Below are 18,207 nucleotides of genomic sequence, written 5' to 3'. Positions count from 1 at the left end.
AATTTTGGTGACAAGAGTTGCAATGGAGAGCCGACACTGTGGCTGGGAGAGGAAAGCCTAAGTCATGGCTAAAAATGTAAGGGAAGCAAGTGCGGATGTGACCAAAAGCTGAGTACTCTAGTAGTGTGTGGTACTCATATTCTCAAACTTGCAGTGAGCATAATGCGCACAATTGATTTGACTCTTTTACATTGCCCCAATGCCCTGTCTCGTGTCGAAGGGAGTGAGAGTTAAGCCGAACGGTTGTGATAGTGCGTATCGTTGAGAAGGGGATAGGCTCAAGCATATAAGGGTGAGTACAATTTACTCTTTGAGCGAAGAACATGGTTTTGTAGTTGGGGGCAATATGGGCGGTGTAATATATGAAGCATGACACACCGGATTCCTCCCAAGCCATCATACATTGGTGTTGTAGAAAAGCTTCATTCATTTAGGAGTCTATTGCGGCATGATGTAGCAAGTGTAATGCATCCCATCTCCCAAAGCAATTCTTTATGTCTTGTATCCATCCAGTGCTCAAGATCTTGCTTTTATGCATCTTTTGAACTTTCTTGCTTGCTTCCCATGCAATTGTAGAAAGTCAATCATGTGAGGACTTTTGATGCATCTTTATCATGTACTCCACAACACTTTCCATGCTCATTGTTGGAATTAGGGTTGCAGAGAAACACACACAGCTTGGAGAAGACGAAGGAAGCTCAAGGCACACAATAGAGAGTGTGTTACTTAGTGTGCAATGGAAAGATAGATAGCCCTAGAGTGATGGGCGTATATACCATGCAGGAGGGAAAAAACCTCCTAAAGAGGAAAAAAATGCCCCGGCGGTCCTAGTGTGTTCACACACATCACTACCACATGTATATGGTAACAAATCCCCCCTAGAGTGATGCGGTGAACGAGAGCTGACACGTGAGTAAAGGGAAGTGCCATGCCCTGAGGACAGGATCAATCCACAAAGGGGAGTAAGCCCAAAGCTTTGCGGAAAGCTTCAAGCTTCTCACGAGACAATGCCTTTGTGAAAAGATCTGCAAGGTTGTCCTGCGTTGGCACATAAGCCAAGCTGATCTCTCCTGCTGAGAGCCTCTCCCTGACATAGTGGTAATGCACCTCAATGTGCTTTGTGCGAGCATGAAAAACTGGGTTCCTCGCAACTGCCAATGCGCTCTGACTGTCAGTGTAGATAGTGTTGGCAGTGTCTTGTCCAACACCCAAATCAGCCATAAGGCGTCTGAGCCATACACACTCAACCGTAGCTGTGAAGACTGCCCTGTACTCAGCCTCACAACTTGAAGTGGCCACAGTAGGTTGCTTCTTGCTCAACCATGATATACATGAACTGCCAAGCATGAAACAAAAACCACTTGTGGACACTCGCGTGTCAAAACAACCAGCCCAATCTGAGTCCGAAAAAGCATGTAAGTCTGGCGGCAATGATCCCCCCTTGGGATAAAACAAGCCAAGATGTAAAGTGCCACTAAGGTAGCGAAAAATCCTCTTGACAGCCTGCCAATGCTTAGACCCTGGGCTATGCATAAATCTGTTGACCTGTGAGACTGTAAACTGAATATCCGGCCTCGTGTTGCATATTTAAATGAGGTAGCCAACAACAGTTTGGTAACGAGTGACATCAGCAGGATCGTCAGCATCATGTAGACTCAACTTCAAACCTGTTTCCATGGGAGTGGCAATAGGTTTGCAATCCTCAAGTCCAAACTTACATAGCAATGTCTCTATGTAACTTTTCTAACACAAGGCAATACCACCATCACACTGCTTAGATTGTATACCCAAGTAATGATGCAACAACCCCAAATCTTTCATCTTGAAAGTAGCATTCAAATCAGCCTTAAATTCAGCAATATGTCTCTCATTTGGTCCAGTGATCAGCAAATCATCAACATAAAGAACCACAATGAGAAGTACATCACCCTCACACTTTACATACAATGTGCTTTCTGTTGGACTGTTACAAAAGCCTCGTTTAACCAAATGAGTGTCAGCCTTCTCATACCAAGCACGAGGAGATTGCTTCAACCCATACAAATCCTTCTTACATCTGCACACTTTTTCCTCTTGTCCTTTTATGACAAAACCGCGAGGCTATGTTACATAAACTTCCTCAAATATGTCACCATTCAAGAAAGCAATAACAATGTTTGATTGATGTACATCCCAACCAAAATGAGTTGCCAATGCACATAGAAAACGCACAGTAGTCATACGACAAGTGGGAGCAAAAGTCTCTTTATAATCTATGCCTTTTTGCTGTGCATAACCCTTTGCAACAAGTTGAGCCTTATGGCACCATCCGGCTTGCGTTTCAACTTGTAAACCCATTTCGTACCAATGGCCTTATTTCCAGGAGGCAAATCACATAAAGTCCATGTGTCATTTTCTATGAGTGCATCATATTCTGATTGCATGGCAGCCATCCAATTTTCTGAATTCTGTGCTTCATCAAAAGACAGAGGCTCCTCAACATCATGTAAGCTAGACACAGCCAAAGCATAACAATCTGATGCATAAGATGCATGGCGAGAGCCTGAACGAGTACGACTAGACAAAGGTGCATCCAATTTACTGTCACGCAAAGTGTGCACCAGCCATTTTGTGTCAGGACACGGGTCCTGTATCCTAAGGACTAGGCTAGGCAAGGACTACGGCCAAGGGCCGGGCTAGGCAGTGTGGACAGGGGATCTGGCTAGGGTAAGGGGCTAGGAGCCCACCTATAAAGGGAGGTTGGGAGGAGGATCCAGTAGAGCCTAGTTTCCTAGTTTCTTACACTGGTATCAGAGCCACTCCTTTTTTCAGGACATGGGCGTGGAGAGCCAGCCGTTTTTTTGGCTTTGCATGTGCTTGAGGAGGGGAGCCGTGGAGAAGAGCCCTACTCAGGTGGGAGAGAACTCGCAGGCGAGCACCGTGTGCAGGGCCCCTTGAGGCGAGGAGGGAAGGACGGTCGCCTTCCACCATAGGCCGCACAGGCGGGCTCGGCGGATGCGCACTGGGCTTGGCGGCATAACCCGTCAATGGGGCGACCCCCGCGGAGGAGCGCATGCACTGCTACCCCCTTGCCAAGCTCTCGTGGCCCTGTCGGGTGCCATAGCTGCCTGCAAACGCCGTTTTGGGCTTCTTTTTCACACCAAACAGGTCCAAGCGCCTTTGGTCTTGGCCAGTTCCCTCAAAAATTCAGGGCAACGGTGCATGCCCACCTCGGCATACACCCACACAATCTACATGAGATACGGCATCCAAGCCAAACCAGTTTTGGCATTAGACAAAGAGACAGACGACCCTTGATTATCGATATAGAATTCAGCAATACAGGAGTGATAAAGTTGCAGATTTTTGCAACTTAATTATTATACGACAATATTTTCGGCTTGGAACACCGAGCTCACCATACCTTCTCCGAAGGGCCAAGAGCTTCTTCGACAGGACGTCAAGCTTCGTCGACAACAACTTGTAAGTTTTCAAACAAGTATCCAACATCACAGTTTGCTTAAAGCTTTGCCGACCAATATAATTAGCACGGCTAAATATCGGCTACGGTGCAAACTACAACTACGGGAGGAAATCAACGCGGCGTTAGCACGACGATTCACTGCTACGACACGGAGTAGCTACACCTTGCAAGGGCGACTGCCATCAGCCATGGATTCGGATATCAGCATGAATTTCGATTTTGAGCAAAGTATTCCCGCTCCTGCCAATGATGGCTACATAAATAACAAGACGACCAGCTTGTTATCGGATTGGAGGATTCATCCAAATGCCACTGATTAAATTTGACATGCAAGGGAGGTTGCTGCCACTTAGCATGGAGCAATCCCGACAAGGAGATTACGACAAAGATATACCCTACCATGGTAAGGACCATGGTTACAACTACAATAAGTCCTCAAGCACGACTCGAGAGTCAACAGAGATCACGGTAACAAGGTACCCTCTTTCAAGTTTGTTTCTATCAAGTTGATTACCTCATAGTTTCTGCAGGGTGCCAAAGTGTCTCGCAGTACTGTTCAATCACGTTGTAAACTAGTATTGCAATGAGAAAGGCTCCGTACAAGACTGCTAATGGGCACGGCTTGTGACAATTATCATATGCATTACATACTTGCTGCATATATCATTGAGGAATATCCACATCAAGCACAGTTCGGTGACGGTTCAATTTGATGCAAATGCATAGCAAATTTGCAGAGTTTTGGTCTCTCAAGAAGATAGACACATCCTGTTCCTTGACTTGCTGCAAGAGGCATGTTGTTCGGCATGGCCGACTCCTTGTCACTATTTTCTAGCCGTTGCCAAAGGATGTTGTCACACACTCTTAGCTCATTTCAGTTGAAATTCCTCGACAAGGTCGATTCTTTTTGTCATGCTCTCTGCATGTCAACAACCGCCTCAGTTGGCTATTAGAAAGGCTTCAAGTTAGGCATCTTGCATTGAGACTCCCCACGTTTGGCATATGCTATGAGCATACAAACTTGGGAGGAATTTGGTAATCTGCTTGCAGGTTCTTTCATTACATGCCAGATGGAGGTATATGATACAAGGGACGTATATATATACACGCGACAACTCTCTCTCCTGTAGGCAGACTAGGCTATGAGCCGTTATGAAACGAGTTCTTCTCCATCAAACTTTCAGGATGACTGGTTACAGCGGGAAAACCAAGTTAGCCTAATTTTAAATTTGTTTGTTTTTCATGTTTTCCTTGGAACACGTTGTCTGTCAAGTAAAGCAAAGTGCTTTGACAACTTCACATGAAGCACGGCTTCTCACGCGTGCCAGATACTACCCATTGACTTGGCATCAAGGGCATTGGAACGCCAGTTTGGGAAACTGTTCACATTGCAATTTGCTCCTGTTTTCTGTGTGGCAACAACACGTTATGATGTATCGCTACCAAGGCAGACTCTGCAAGGTACTTATGGTTTCGGTTCTCATGCTTGAGGCCGTTATACTAGCCAAGGGCTTACAATTCTGCATGCACGGCATGCTAACCAGGTGGCATGAATTCCACCGCTTCATGTATTATGCTTTCGCTATCACACTCGCAACTCTGTCAAGGACAGACTACGTGATGAATTGTTTAATGTGTTTTTTGGTTGCTGTCAACAAAACAACACTAAAACGAACCAAAAATTTGGACTTGATTCCCAGGCAAAGTGCCCATACCAAGTCATCCTCATACAATCACGACCCCTACAAGGTAGATGGGTCGGAATGAGTTTTATGTTTTTCTATTACCTCTCTTGATGAGAGAGTCATACCAGAAAATGGTGTACTGCTTCTACGATAAGCTGCAAGTCAGGCATAAGATGCGTCAGGGCACACAGCTTGGATACACACTCTACAACCTTAAGGAAAGATCCTCAGCCCAGCATGCTATTCTCTCTCTCTCTCTCTCTCTCTCTCTCTCTCTTTAAGGGAAAAATGACAATCTTCTAAGAAGCTTTTGATACGTGTTTTGCTCGTGAGTCAGCCTGAGCCAAGGTGCTCTAACTCTCAGCTAAAACGTGGCTAAGATGCTACTCAAATTAGTCTTCATCGGTTCATCCATTGACCACTAATTTGCATAAGGGCTATGAGCCACACAGGCTAAGAGCCTGACCAAGGGTAAGACCCAATTATTGGCATTCTTTGGGTAATTGTTTTCAAAATCAAACAGATCTACCCAAGGAAGTACACATCAGCGTTAATGGACAAGCAAGAGTCTTGTCATTACGGATGTTTAGGGTGTCATTTTTGCACTACATGTTTTTATTACGACACTCAAGTTGAGTTTTTGATAATCTTAAACTCACACCAGCTGCTCTCCACCACAAAGTATAGACGCAGCAATCATTTGTGACAGCATGGCTGTCCATACGAGATTGGTAGTTCACTTGTGTGGGTCTCCTGCACTCTCTATAGCACTACGGAATGTCTATGGACATACTGTTTTGGGGTAAGACCCGACAGGTGATTACTACATCACTCCATAGGCATTAAGGATCACAGTTTGATCTGCATTGCGGATCACAGTTGATCTCTCCCAGTTATACTTTCAAGGAAAGAATTCCGCAATCTATCATGCGGTAGCAGACGAACACACTTTTCAAGTTGATTCCACTCAATCTGTACACGGTTAACTATGTTGGTTACCGTTATCTGCTAGTTGAGCAGTTTCTACAAAGAGTCTTACCAAGGGGATTGACTACGTAGATTTTAACCAAAGGGGTTGGATTGCGAAAGCTACACCTACGGTTCCCAGTGCAATACTATTTGTTTTTTCAAGTAGGAGATGTGCTCCTCTCCGTTTGAATACGGGTAAGTGAACATTACATTCAAATCTCCAGGTACGCATCTATTGATTTGGTGTTATTCCTTTTTCAGTATGCTTTGCTTGGTTTTTCAAGACGTATAAGTACGCTTGAATGTTACAGAGCCATGCCAAGGGCATGTCGACACAAAGTATTTTGGGCCGTGTCCAATCTATTTTTCTGCCTTATGCTGTTACGAACCTACTTGTAGGGTTCGATTTGGCACATGTTGTCACATGGGATACAACATGGTCTAGGAACTCAAGGAGTTCGGTTTAGCCAGTGTGGAGCATGATAAAGAGGGTCCTTCTCACTCTTGTCGTAAAGTGTTTAGAGCTACCTCCACACACAAGTACATCTTGTACTTGTAGGATGTTCTTTTTCAGACATCCTTAGTTGAGACATATTCCACATGTGGAGAATATGAGTCTCTGGACTGACACTGGCGCCATTATTTCAATTATGTGTTCCGACAAAGTCCCTAGGTGCTGGTCACATCTGTTTTTACTTACACCAGTAATCCCACCAAGCCAGGAACAAAAAGAGCCATATTCTAGTCACAAGCACGAACAAAAGCTCAAGGACCCCGCATTAGAGCCACGGATAGTGTTTAATACCACAGACAATTCTTCCGAGGGAATTCACATATCTATACCTGATAGTTGTAAAGAAATAGATGGTGTTGATGAATTGTGGAAACAAGTCAGAGAGGCCAAGAAGCAAGTGAGATAAGCAGATGAATAAACCAGATGGGTGATGTAAGAGGAGTGTCTCTTCCACCAATAGAGGAATCTGAGGCTAGATTTGAAACGAATGCGGAGACAAAGGATTTGTATAGTCTATGGATAGTCAACCCCATTCTCTAAGAACACTACCATCCTATACGAGCGAGTACGAGGCTAAGTCAGAGATTGTTGCAGTCACATCACAGAGACTGTCTCCCAACAAGGTCATCGATTTGAAAGGGCTGATAGACATTTTTTCCACACCAGTCAAATGTACTATAACGTTAGCCGAGTTGCTCAGAATACGACTAACCATGTCGGCTACTGTGGAAAAATTTCTTAAAAAAATTTGGTGCTAAAAAACCAATGACTCAAATTGAGGAAGGGATTAAAGACCTGGAAATGCCTCATCTAAACACTAGGTCAGTGCCTTTAAACAAGGTAGGTGAGTACTATGAGGGAGAAGATGGGAACACCACTCTTTGTGTGGAATTGCAAGGTGTAAAAACCATGGCAATCCTTGACAACAGAGTTTGTGTTTCCATCGCAACAAAAGAGGTCTAGAAAAAATGGGGAAAACTAGCAATGAGGGCTACTAGGATGAAACTGCATCTTGCAGAGACAGACATGGAAAAGTCCATGGGTTTGTTAGAAAAAGAAGTTGTTACTTCTTGTGGAATTGAATATGAGCAAACCTTTGCTATTGTATCATTCTAGGAAGACTATTCATGCAACAATTGAAAATGGTCCAAGATTGGGGTTATGACCGTATCTACCTGAGATATATGGAAACCACAACAAAAATAAATCTTAAGGACCATAGTTACAAGGATGTGACAAGAACCCCAATAGAAGAGTTTGATTCCACTACTGTAGTAGGATCAGAACTTCCAGCATGGTTGGGTAAGCCTAAAGAACTGTGGATATGTGGAGCTTCGCAATGCGGAAGCTTAAAGCGAGAGGAATATAAGGATTATATCCCAGACCCCTTTCCTGAGGAAGAATTAGAGACACTTGAATGGGAACACAACTTGGCTACTCTTGACGTGTGCGCTATTCAAGACGATCCAACAAACAATTTTTGTGATGAAATTGCCTATGATGTTGTTCCTTACTTTGCACTGAGTGTGATCCAGGAAAACAAATACGAAGAAGAAGACAAATTCTATGACTCTGTAGAACACTTGGAGCTTCAAGAAGATGCCAACAACAAAGCATGTCTCAAAATCCATAGGCACAATGAATAATGTCAAAGATAAGAAAGAATGTTGATCAGCCTTTGATAACAACATGAGGAAAAAATGAATGAGAATGGTCATAAAAATCTGGGATTAACTACAAGGACGAAGGAAGTTGTTGATGCGACTAAAGAAAAGTGCTCATCAAGTGTAAAGTTGCCTACCAAACACTTCATGCGACTACAAGGCTGTATACAGTAAGTAGACCTTCATACTGTAAATCTTCTATCTTGTATGTGACTTAATGAAGCCTAACAAACAAAAGGGACTAACAATACTGACAAGAACTAAAGGGGCAGACGTCTGCAGGAGCAACCAAGGATCAAGCAAAATTATGGTCATCATCATTGGTTCTACATGTGTTTGACAGCTAGAAGGTGCCAGAGATGCCCGTTAGTCGTTTTCAAGACTAAAATCCAAAAAGTTAGCCTATAAAGCCAAATGCAAGTCCAAATCAAGCTAAAATTTGTCAGGAAGCTATGACTAGAGAATACAAGCTAAAGGTTTAAAAAAGAAGAAAAAAAAGAGTCTAACCCCTAGACAAAGCTGTAATTTTTTTCAAATATAAAGCCATGGTAGCCATCTACATACCCTATACATCATGTATATGAATTTTGGGGACAAATGGACATGATAGCTCATAGATGGTCATCTATTACACATGATGTCGGAAAAGCCCTTTTTTGAAGCAAGTTACAAACTTGGGGAATTAACTGGGGTTTGTCAAGCTTTAGTTAAGTCATGTATCAAGTAGAATCAATATAATGATTTACAAAGCACACAAAATCTAACAATGCAAAATGCGGCTTTGATCAACTTGATGTAGGAACAAAGAAGTCCCCAATGAAGAAGAGCAGGCATAGAAGTAATCAGAGGAGTCCTTGATGAGGTGGATCGAATGCTAGACATGCGGTTTGAACCTCAAGTCAGATAAAATTATCACCCAGATTTGGCCTAAAAGACAAACTTTGCATTGGAGTGGGTTACCATATACATGTGGTAGTGATGTGTGTGAACACACCACGACCACCGGGCCATTTTTTCCCTCTTTAGGAGGTTTTTTCCCCCGTGCATTGTATATACGCCCATCACTCTAGGGCTATCTATCTTTCCATTACACACTAAGTAACACACTCTCTATTGTGTGCCTTGTGCTTCCTTCGTCTTCTCCAAGCTGTGTGCGTTTCTTTGCGACCCTAATTCCAACAATTGGTATCAGAGCACGTTGTGTCCTCCCGGGATTAGTCGCCAGCTGCTCCAGCACACGCCTGCTCACTTTCTTCGATTTTAGTGAGCTTTGGCAAGCGTTCGCAGGTCGACAAAATTTTCGGGCAAGCTCTTAGAGCTTAGTCTGCTCAGATTTTTCATTCGAGCTCATTTCGGACTCCGTTTCCACTACATGCAGTACTGCACATGCTATTTTGTCATTTTCTACAGAATTTTTGTCAGTGCCATTTTTTGCATGACAGGTGCTTATAGTCTTCTACGGTTTGTGCTATATAGCATGTGTTGTTCCTGCTTCGTTTCTCCTCTTTTCGGGCAGTTTTCACATCAGGTGCAGCATTTACCATGGCTGACAACAACACAGATGTGTTCAAGATGCTTGCTTGCTGAGGATAGGTTGGATGGGAACAATTACCCTATGTGGGCTTACATGATGCAACATGTTCTTGTGTCAAAGGGTGTCTGAAATATTGTGCAGAGCATTGATGTATGTCCTGGTTCTGAGGATGCAGGCGATGTTGAGGATGTTGCAGGTCTTGCTGCAAGGATTGCTGCTATTAGAGTTGTTTTGCCTACGGTAGAACAATCTCGTTAAGATGTAAAGGATGCGCAGGCTCATGCAATGATTGCGTTGCTGTGAAGCGCACCATTGTTCCTCACATTCGTTCAGCAAAATCTGCAAAACAGTCTTGGGATATATTGGTGGTCTTTATGCAAGTCGCAATGAGGCTAAAATTGCTTTGCTGCGTAAAGAGCTGGAGTCGAAGATTATGCATGAGGAAGATGATATGGACACTTTCCTTGCTGCTATCAAGGATATCAATGAGCAACTTATTTCTGCAGGTGAAGTCATTTCAGGCATTTCCCTTGTGCAAATTGTTCTTGATGCCTTACCAGATTCCTACCAGACTTTTGCTAGTACTTGGAGACTGATGACCCAAGGAAATCCTGAAGTTGTCAAGTTTGATGCATTATGCACATTGCTATTGCAAGAGTCACTTTCCAGAAAAAACAGGACTAGGCAGCATGCAGTTGAACAAGCTTTTACTGCTTCTCAAAGAAAGGGTGGTAACAGCAATGCAGCCACTTCTTATGGTTCTGCTGCGAGTGGCAAAACTTCTGTTCCTAATGCTTTTGCTATCAGCAATTCGTCTGGAAATTTTGGTGATAAGGGCAAAAAGAAGATGTGTTGCCATTATTTTAAAGCTAATGATCACTTTATCAAGCAGTGTCTTAAGTTGAAGGCCAAAGAGGCTAAGAAGAAAGAGGTGGTTCCACTGCAAATGCTGATTCCACTACAAATGCAGCCATTTTTTAGTCTTCTGTGAAAGGAGACTGTGATGGTGATGTTGATGCCGAATGGGCTTTTAGCGCAGCGTGCACTTACAATCCTCTTGTCCATGATGCATGCTTGTCAGTTTGCTGCAGATTCACATGTGTGGTATTTCGACAGTGGTGCTACAAAGCACATTACCTCACATCGTGAACTTTTCACCTCTCTTGAGTCTGTCCCTCATGGGAATTCAGTCACTTGCGACAACAATGCCTCTTATCCGGTTCAGGGAGTTGGAAAGACTGTGCTTATTCCTACAAATGCTAGTTCTTTCACACTTGTTGATGCACTTTATGTACCTTGGATCAAGAAGAATCTTTTGTTTGTATTTGCACTTGCTAGACTTGGACTTGTGCCGTGGGTTGTATATGCTCACTTTGTATGACAAGTGTGGACAAAATTTTGCAAATGCAGTTGCAGATTCAAGGGCTATCTCAGATGCAAAAATTTGGCATGCACGTTTTGGTCATCTGAATTTTGCCAGTTTGTTGTGTTTGCAGAAATCTGATATGGTTGCTTCTTTGCCGCCTCTTGAAGCACCTGTCAAACATGTTTGTGAACGTTGTATTTTGGGTAAAATGCAGTGTTCTAAGGTTCCAAAGAATGGTTCAGTTAGGGACACATGCAAGTTGCAGCTTTTGCATAGTGATGTTTGTGGGCCCATGCAAACTCCGTCATTGGGCAATTACCTGTAGTTCGTGACTTTCATTGATGATTACTCCAGGCATGCATGGGTATTTCTGCTTAAAGCGAAGTCCAAAGTTTTTATGTGCTTCAAAGAATTTCTTGCTATGGCTGAAAATGTATCCTAATGTACTATGGGTACCCTCCGTTCCGATCGAGGGGAGGAGTATATGTCTCATGAATTTAATGCATTTCTGGCTAGTCGTGGGATAAAACACCAATGTACAGTGCCTTATACACCTCAACAAAATGGTGTTGCTGAGAGGAAAAACAGGTCACTTATGGAAATGGCACGATGTATGGTCAAAAGTAAAGCTTTGCCGCATTCTTTTTGTCTTGAGGCCATCATGTGTGCCACTTATGTACTTAACAGGTGTCCTACGAAAGCTTTGCAGTCTATTACTCCATATGAAGCATGACATGATAGAAAGCCTTATATTGAGCACATGTGTGTTTTTGGCTGTTTGGCGTATGCTTTGGTGCCACAAACACAACATAGAAAATTGGATGATAAGGGTGTCAAATGTATTTTTGTTGGTTATAGTGCTGAAAGCAAAGGTTACAGGTTGTATCATCCGCAAACAAAGTTTATTTTGGTTTCACAAGATGTAGTGTTCGTAGAAGATTCTGTTCAACCCTTGCTGTCGTGTACTAGAGACAATATTGTAAGCTCACTGGATACTTTGTTGCCTCCTTTAAGTGGTGGAAATACGAATGTAAATTCCAATGAGGCAAATGTATAGCCTATGGGGGTTTCAAAAAATATTATAGATCAGCCTATTATTGATGCAGATGTACATGATGTACTTGAAGAGGAAAGGGCTGAAAATGAGTAGGCTAGAGGTATGCCAAAATGGTTGGTCCATACATTGCGTGACAGTAAATTGGATGCACCTTTGTCTAGTCGTACTCGGTCAGGCTTTCGCCATGCATCTTATGCATCATATTGTTATGCTTTGGCTATGTCTAGCTTACATCATGTTGAGGAACCTCAGTCTTTTGATGAAGCACAAAATTCAAAAAATTGGATGGCTGCCATGCAATCAAAATATGATGCACTTATAGAAAATGAGACATGGACTTTATGTGATTTGCCTCCTGGCAAAAAGGCCATTGGTACGAAGTGGGTTTACAAGTAGAAACGCAAGCCGGATGGTGAGATCGATCACCAAAAGGCTCGACTTGTTGCAAAGGGTTATGCACAACAAAAAGGCATAGATTATGAAGAGACTTTTGCTCCCACTTATCGTATGACTACTGTGCATTTCTATGTGCATTGGCAGACCATTTTGGTTGGGATATATCAGACATTGTTACTGCTTTCTTGAATGGTTACATATTTGAGGAAGTTTATGTAACGCAGCCTCGCGATTTTGTCAAGAAAGGACAAGAGGAAAAAGTGTGCAGATGTAAGAAGGCTTTGTACGGGTTGAACCAATCTCCCTGTGCTTGGTATGAGAAAGCTGACACTCATTTGGTCAAACAAGGATTTCGTAACAGTCCATCAAAAAGCACATTGTATGTAAAGTGTGAGGGTGATGTACTTCTCATGGTGGTTCTTTATGTCGATGATTTGCTGATCACTGGACCAAATGAGAGACATATTGCTGAATTTAAGGCTGATTTGAATGCTACTTTCAAGATGAAAGATTTGGGGTTGTTGCATCATTACTTGGGTATTGAGTTTAAGCAGTGTGATGGTGGTATTGCCTTGTGTCAGAAAAGTTACATAGAGACATTGCTATGTAAGTTTGGACTTGAGGATTGCAAACCTATTGCCACTCCATGGAAACAGGTTTGAAGTTGAGTCTACATGATGTTGGTGATCGTGCTGATGTCACTCTTTACCAAACTGTTGTTGGCTGCCTCATTTATGTATGCAACATGAGGCCGGATATTCAGTTTGGAGTCTCACATGTCAGCAGATTTATGCATAGCCCAGGGTCTAAGCATTGGCAGGCTGTCAAGAGGATTTTTCGTTACTTCAGTGGAACTTTGCATCTTGGCTTGTTTTATCCCAAGGGGCGATCATTGTGGCCAGAGTTACATGCCTTTTTGGACTCACATTTGGTTGGTTGTTTTGGCGCGCGAGTGTCCACAAGCGGTTTTTGTTTCATGCTTGACAGTTCATGTATACCATGGTTGAGCAAGAAGCAACCTACTATGGTGAGGCTAAGTACAGGGTAGTCTTCACAACTACGGTTGAGTGTGTCTGGCTCAGACGCCTTATGGCTGATTTGGGTGTTGGACATGACACTGCCAACACTATCTACAATGATAGTTAGAGCCCATTGGCAGTTGCAAGGAACCCAGTTTTTCATGCTCGCACAAAGCACATTGAGGTGGATTACCAATATGTCAGGGAGAGGCTCTCAGCAGGAGAGATCAGCTTGGCTTATGTGCCAACACAGGACAACCTTGCAGACTTTTCACAAAGGCATTTTCTTGTGAGAAGCTCAAAGCTTTCCGCAAAGCTTTAGGCTTACTCCTCTTTGTGGACTGATCATGTCCTTAGGGCATGTCACTTCCCTTTACTCATGTGCCAGCTCTCGTTCACCGCATCACTCCAGGGGGGATTTGTTACCATATACATACGGTAGTGATGTGTGTGAATGCACTAGGACCACCGGGGCATTTTTTCCCTCTTTAGGAGTTTTTCCCCCGTGCAATGTATATACGCCCATCACTCTAGGGCTATCTATCTTTCCATTACACACTAAGTAACACACTCTCTATTGTGTGCCTTGTGCTTCCTTCGTCTTCTCCAAGCTATGTGCGTTTCTCTGCAACCCTAATTCCAACAGAGTGCAAATTGGCCTAATGAAGTTAAAGGTTTAGCCATACAATTTTAATAGAATCTTTGCAAAGTTGTCATTGGCTCAAAGTCTGAAACCCAATCACTCAATTCTACAGATTGTAGAAGTTCTTTCGCAGGATAAAAAATATTCAAAATTGACAGATGTACTGGACCGTTTCATGGATGTGAAGGACATAAAGTTCGTCATCAATTATGATTTTCCTGAATCATGTGAAGACTATGTACGTCGGATTGGACAAACAGGACGAGCCTCTGCAAAGGCTATAGCCTATACTTTCTTTACATTAGCAACACGAAAACAAATACCGCACCGACATCGACAACCGTGTCATGTCAGGGATGACATGAATTTGGAGGGGGGAGTGTTGACCGTTGGGTCAACAGCACAACATAACTCCACAAAGCCTTATTTTCTAAGAGTTATGGAATGTTGAGGATTATGGTTATAAACATCATTTGTAATAAGTAGGTAGTTGAAGAAGCTGGGGTGTAATGGCACTTATAAATTGTAAATACCAAGCCATTTGTCCCCTCATATTCTATTTTTTGTTAACCTAAAGTAGCCTTAATATATAAGGTACCTAGGTCACTTTTTTAAATACACTTAATCATAATGTAAGTTTTAAGCTATCGTCGATTGTGTGAGAGAGAGAAAGAGAGAGAGTGTGAGCTTCATCCTGGCGCTACTCCCCGCTCGTTCATCACATTGTAGATCCGACTGCACCATCACACTAGCCTTGCCAAGAGATACCCGACAACGCCAAGCATTCCTCATGGAATGAAGCGAACGCGCTTATGCATCTACGAGCTATTTGCGATTGTAAGTATATCAAATGATGTCTGTTTTCTGCTTATAAGTAATCATTAGAATCGTGACAACATAAGCTACACATAGATACTCATAGATTTTAGTTTTGGGCATTTCAAAATTCGGCTCTGTAGTTATATGTGTTTTCCACAGATGGGTTTGGAGTTAGGGTTTTGAGTGTAGAGGCTTTGGGACAGGTGTATCCTAGTGAGGGGATGGTGTTCCTTAAGTTTCGTACGATTCTGGCATCATTTGATGTGTTTCCTTCCGGTGTTTGTATGTGGGTTGAGTGGTGTAGTTGAGAGCACTGAGATTCTAGATTGTGGTTTAGTTGGCCTTCCAGAGAGTTGTATGTGTAGGATGGTCTCAGCCTGACAAGCTAAAGAGATTTCCTCAGTGTGCCTATCGTGTCATCTATGTCCTCGATCGATATTATGTTGATCTAGGTTGTGTTACATGCGCTTTATGGGTGGTGTGATTCGCTCCCGCAACATTAATGTCGTTGCCGGGGATACAAGGACTTATGTAGGTATTCCTACTAACACTTGTGTGATGGTTGCTTGCTTTAGTTTTGGCTAAAGAAAGCATTCTTTTCTCAAGTGGATCCGCCGGAGGAGGATATTCCGCGATCAAGAGCATAGCCAAGAAGCATGTGTCTTGTCGAGTGTCTGCGACTAGATAGGTTTAGTTATGATTTGTAGATTAGAGTAGTTGTTGGTGGTCAAGATCTTTGTGAGGTGATAAAAAGTGTTTGCTAGTCCGTGTGGCATTGAAGCATTTTTTACTCATAAATGCAAAACCCCATATGATTTGTAGAAGTAGCTTTAGGTAAGTGATCCGATTTTTATCTAGAGCTATCCATCATTGATTTATTTCCTTAAGTGCTTGTTTGCATTCATGATCTTTGAAAAGTCTGCTTTTGAGGGAAAAATACAATAAAAACAAAACTAAATTCTGACCACCTAGACATCATAAGCGTATAATGTCTTAGAGGCCATATCTGAGTCAAAATTAGGAATTGAGTGCACCCTTGTCATCTACAGCATTTAGGAATAATATGGGCCAAATTTCATCAAATTTAAAGCATTTTTGGGCTTGCAAAGATCATAAGACACATCTAGGCAAGTGAATGCTTGTATTGGCCATAACTCGCACAAAAATTGGTAAAATTCAATTCTAAAAGTTTCTATGAGTTGCCAGTGTAGTGAGAAACCTTTTGAGTGAAATTCATTTCATTCTGACCAGTTAGATATCCTACGTGTATGATGTCTAAAGGGCACTTTTAGGGGCCAAAATTGAGATCTAAGCATACCAGGGTTTTAAGCACCACAAGACAAGCTCACGTACCAAATTTTGTCAAAATGTGAGCACATAGACTTTATACATGTATAATGTCTCATGCCAAGATCTGAAAGTCAAATTTCATTTTTGACCATAGAGGAGAGTTGGAAATGATGTTTTAAGCCTGTTTACAAAATTTCATGTCAATCTGAGCCAAAAGACATTACACGCGTATAATGTCTTAGTGGCCAGATTTGGGTCAGATCTGGGTCAAAACAAACATTTGAGCATACCTGAGTGTCCTAGAGCATAAAGAAGACCCTAGCCAAAATTTCATTGCATTTGGAGCTCATTTGAGCTTGTAAAGATCAGAAGACATATCTGGATAGATTCATGCTTGTATGAGCATAACTTGCCCAAAAAATGTCCGAATTGAATTCTGAAAGTTGTTGAAAGTTTCTTGAGTGATAAGGAATCATTGGAATAAAAGTCACCTCATTCTGCCACAAAAGACATTATACGCGTATAATGTCTCAAGTGTCTAAATAAATGTCAAAATCACAAACTGAGACTTGCAATGGGTAGAAGACATCAAGAGTAGTCTACAGTTTAAGTTTGAAGCAAATTTGAGTCAAGAGACATTATACGTAAAAAGTCTCCGGGTATAGGTTGAGTTAGAAAAAAACTGTTTTAGCCATAGCTTGAGCTTCCGATATTGGATTCCAAAACTATTTTTATCAAAACGAAGGTCCAGAGTAGCTCTATGACTTTCTATGTAAACCCTGAACTACAATGATAGACCCTATGGGTCATTCATCTTTGGTCAGTGCCCAAAAAAACGTCGTTTAAGGCCTCAAAATTGATCCGAAAGTTAGGGGTGTCTAAAAATGACAATTTGAGGGAATTGTGAGAAAACAAACACGATTTTGGACATAGTTTTGATTTTTCCCTAATCAGAGCACTTGAAAACTTTGGACTAAGTCTTCTTACATCAAGCTAGAGTAGTAGCGCAGAGATCATGTCCTCTTTAGAGTCAAACTCAGCTTATACAAGCTTCAAAATCCCAGCAATAGAGGAGCATCCACCCACAATGGATCTTCCAAACTTGCAATTGATAAAGACCAATTTTGTTGAGAGAGTTTGGATAACAGGTTGTGAGAGAGAAGGATTGTATAGATATGTTGATGGCAGTGAGGTAAACCTTTATAGGTGCTCAGAGCCATACCCAGAGAGATGATAGATTACAAGCTCTTATATGTCTATACATACGGAGTCGAATATCAATGGAAATCTATAGTTTTTGACAAGTATGGACGAGAATACAGAGCTGCAAAAAGCACAAACCCACGGACTTCATTAGAAAAAGGTGGATATTTGGTCAATGAAGGACCACAAATATCTCCATCAAACACTAGAATTTCAAAGAGGGAGCCACCTGGATTCCCTTCTAGAATGATAATGAGAGATGAAATAATCACAGAGATGGCAAACATGTCTTCTCAAGGACCAATCTCCATCAGAACGACCAATTCCTTTGAAGAAGAATCTAGCCATGGTAGAAGGCCTAAAGCAAGAGAAGGAGTGGAGAGTCTATTGTTAGACTTGTAGACACTCAGTGAGTTAGACCATCCTAGATCCAGAAATGCATAAACATGAAATACGTTGGAGATAAAGATCTGAGAGATCAAGTAACGACTTTCAAAAGAGTAATTAGAGTAGAGGAAGTTTTGGATTTTGCAACACAGTTTGCGGGATTTGGGCTGACTTTGGAAGATGATGCGGCTACATGGT

The sequence above is a fragment of the Adiantum capillus-veneris genome, chromosome 27 (assembly GCF_014529385.1).
Source record: "Adiantum capillus-veneris isolate H3 chromosome 27, ASM1452938v2, whole genome shotgun sequence".
Classification (NCBI taxonomy): domain Eukaryota; kingdom Viridiplantae; phylum Streptophyta; class Polypodiopsida; order Polypodiales; family Pteridaceae; genus Adiantum; species Adiantum capillus-veneris.
The sequence above is the reverse complement of the archived record's forward strand: the minus strand, read 5'-3'. Positions refer to the sequence as shown.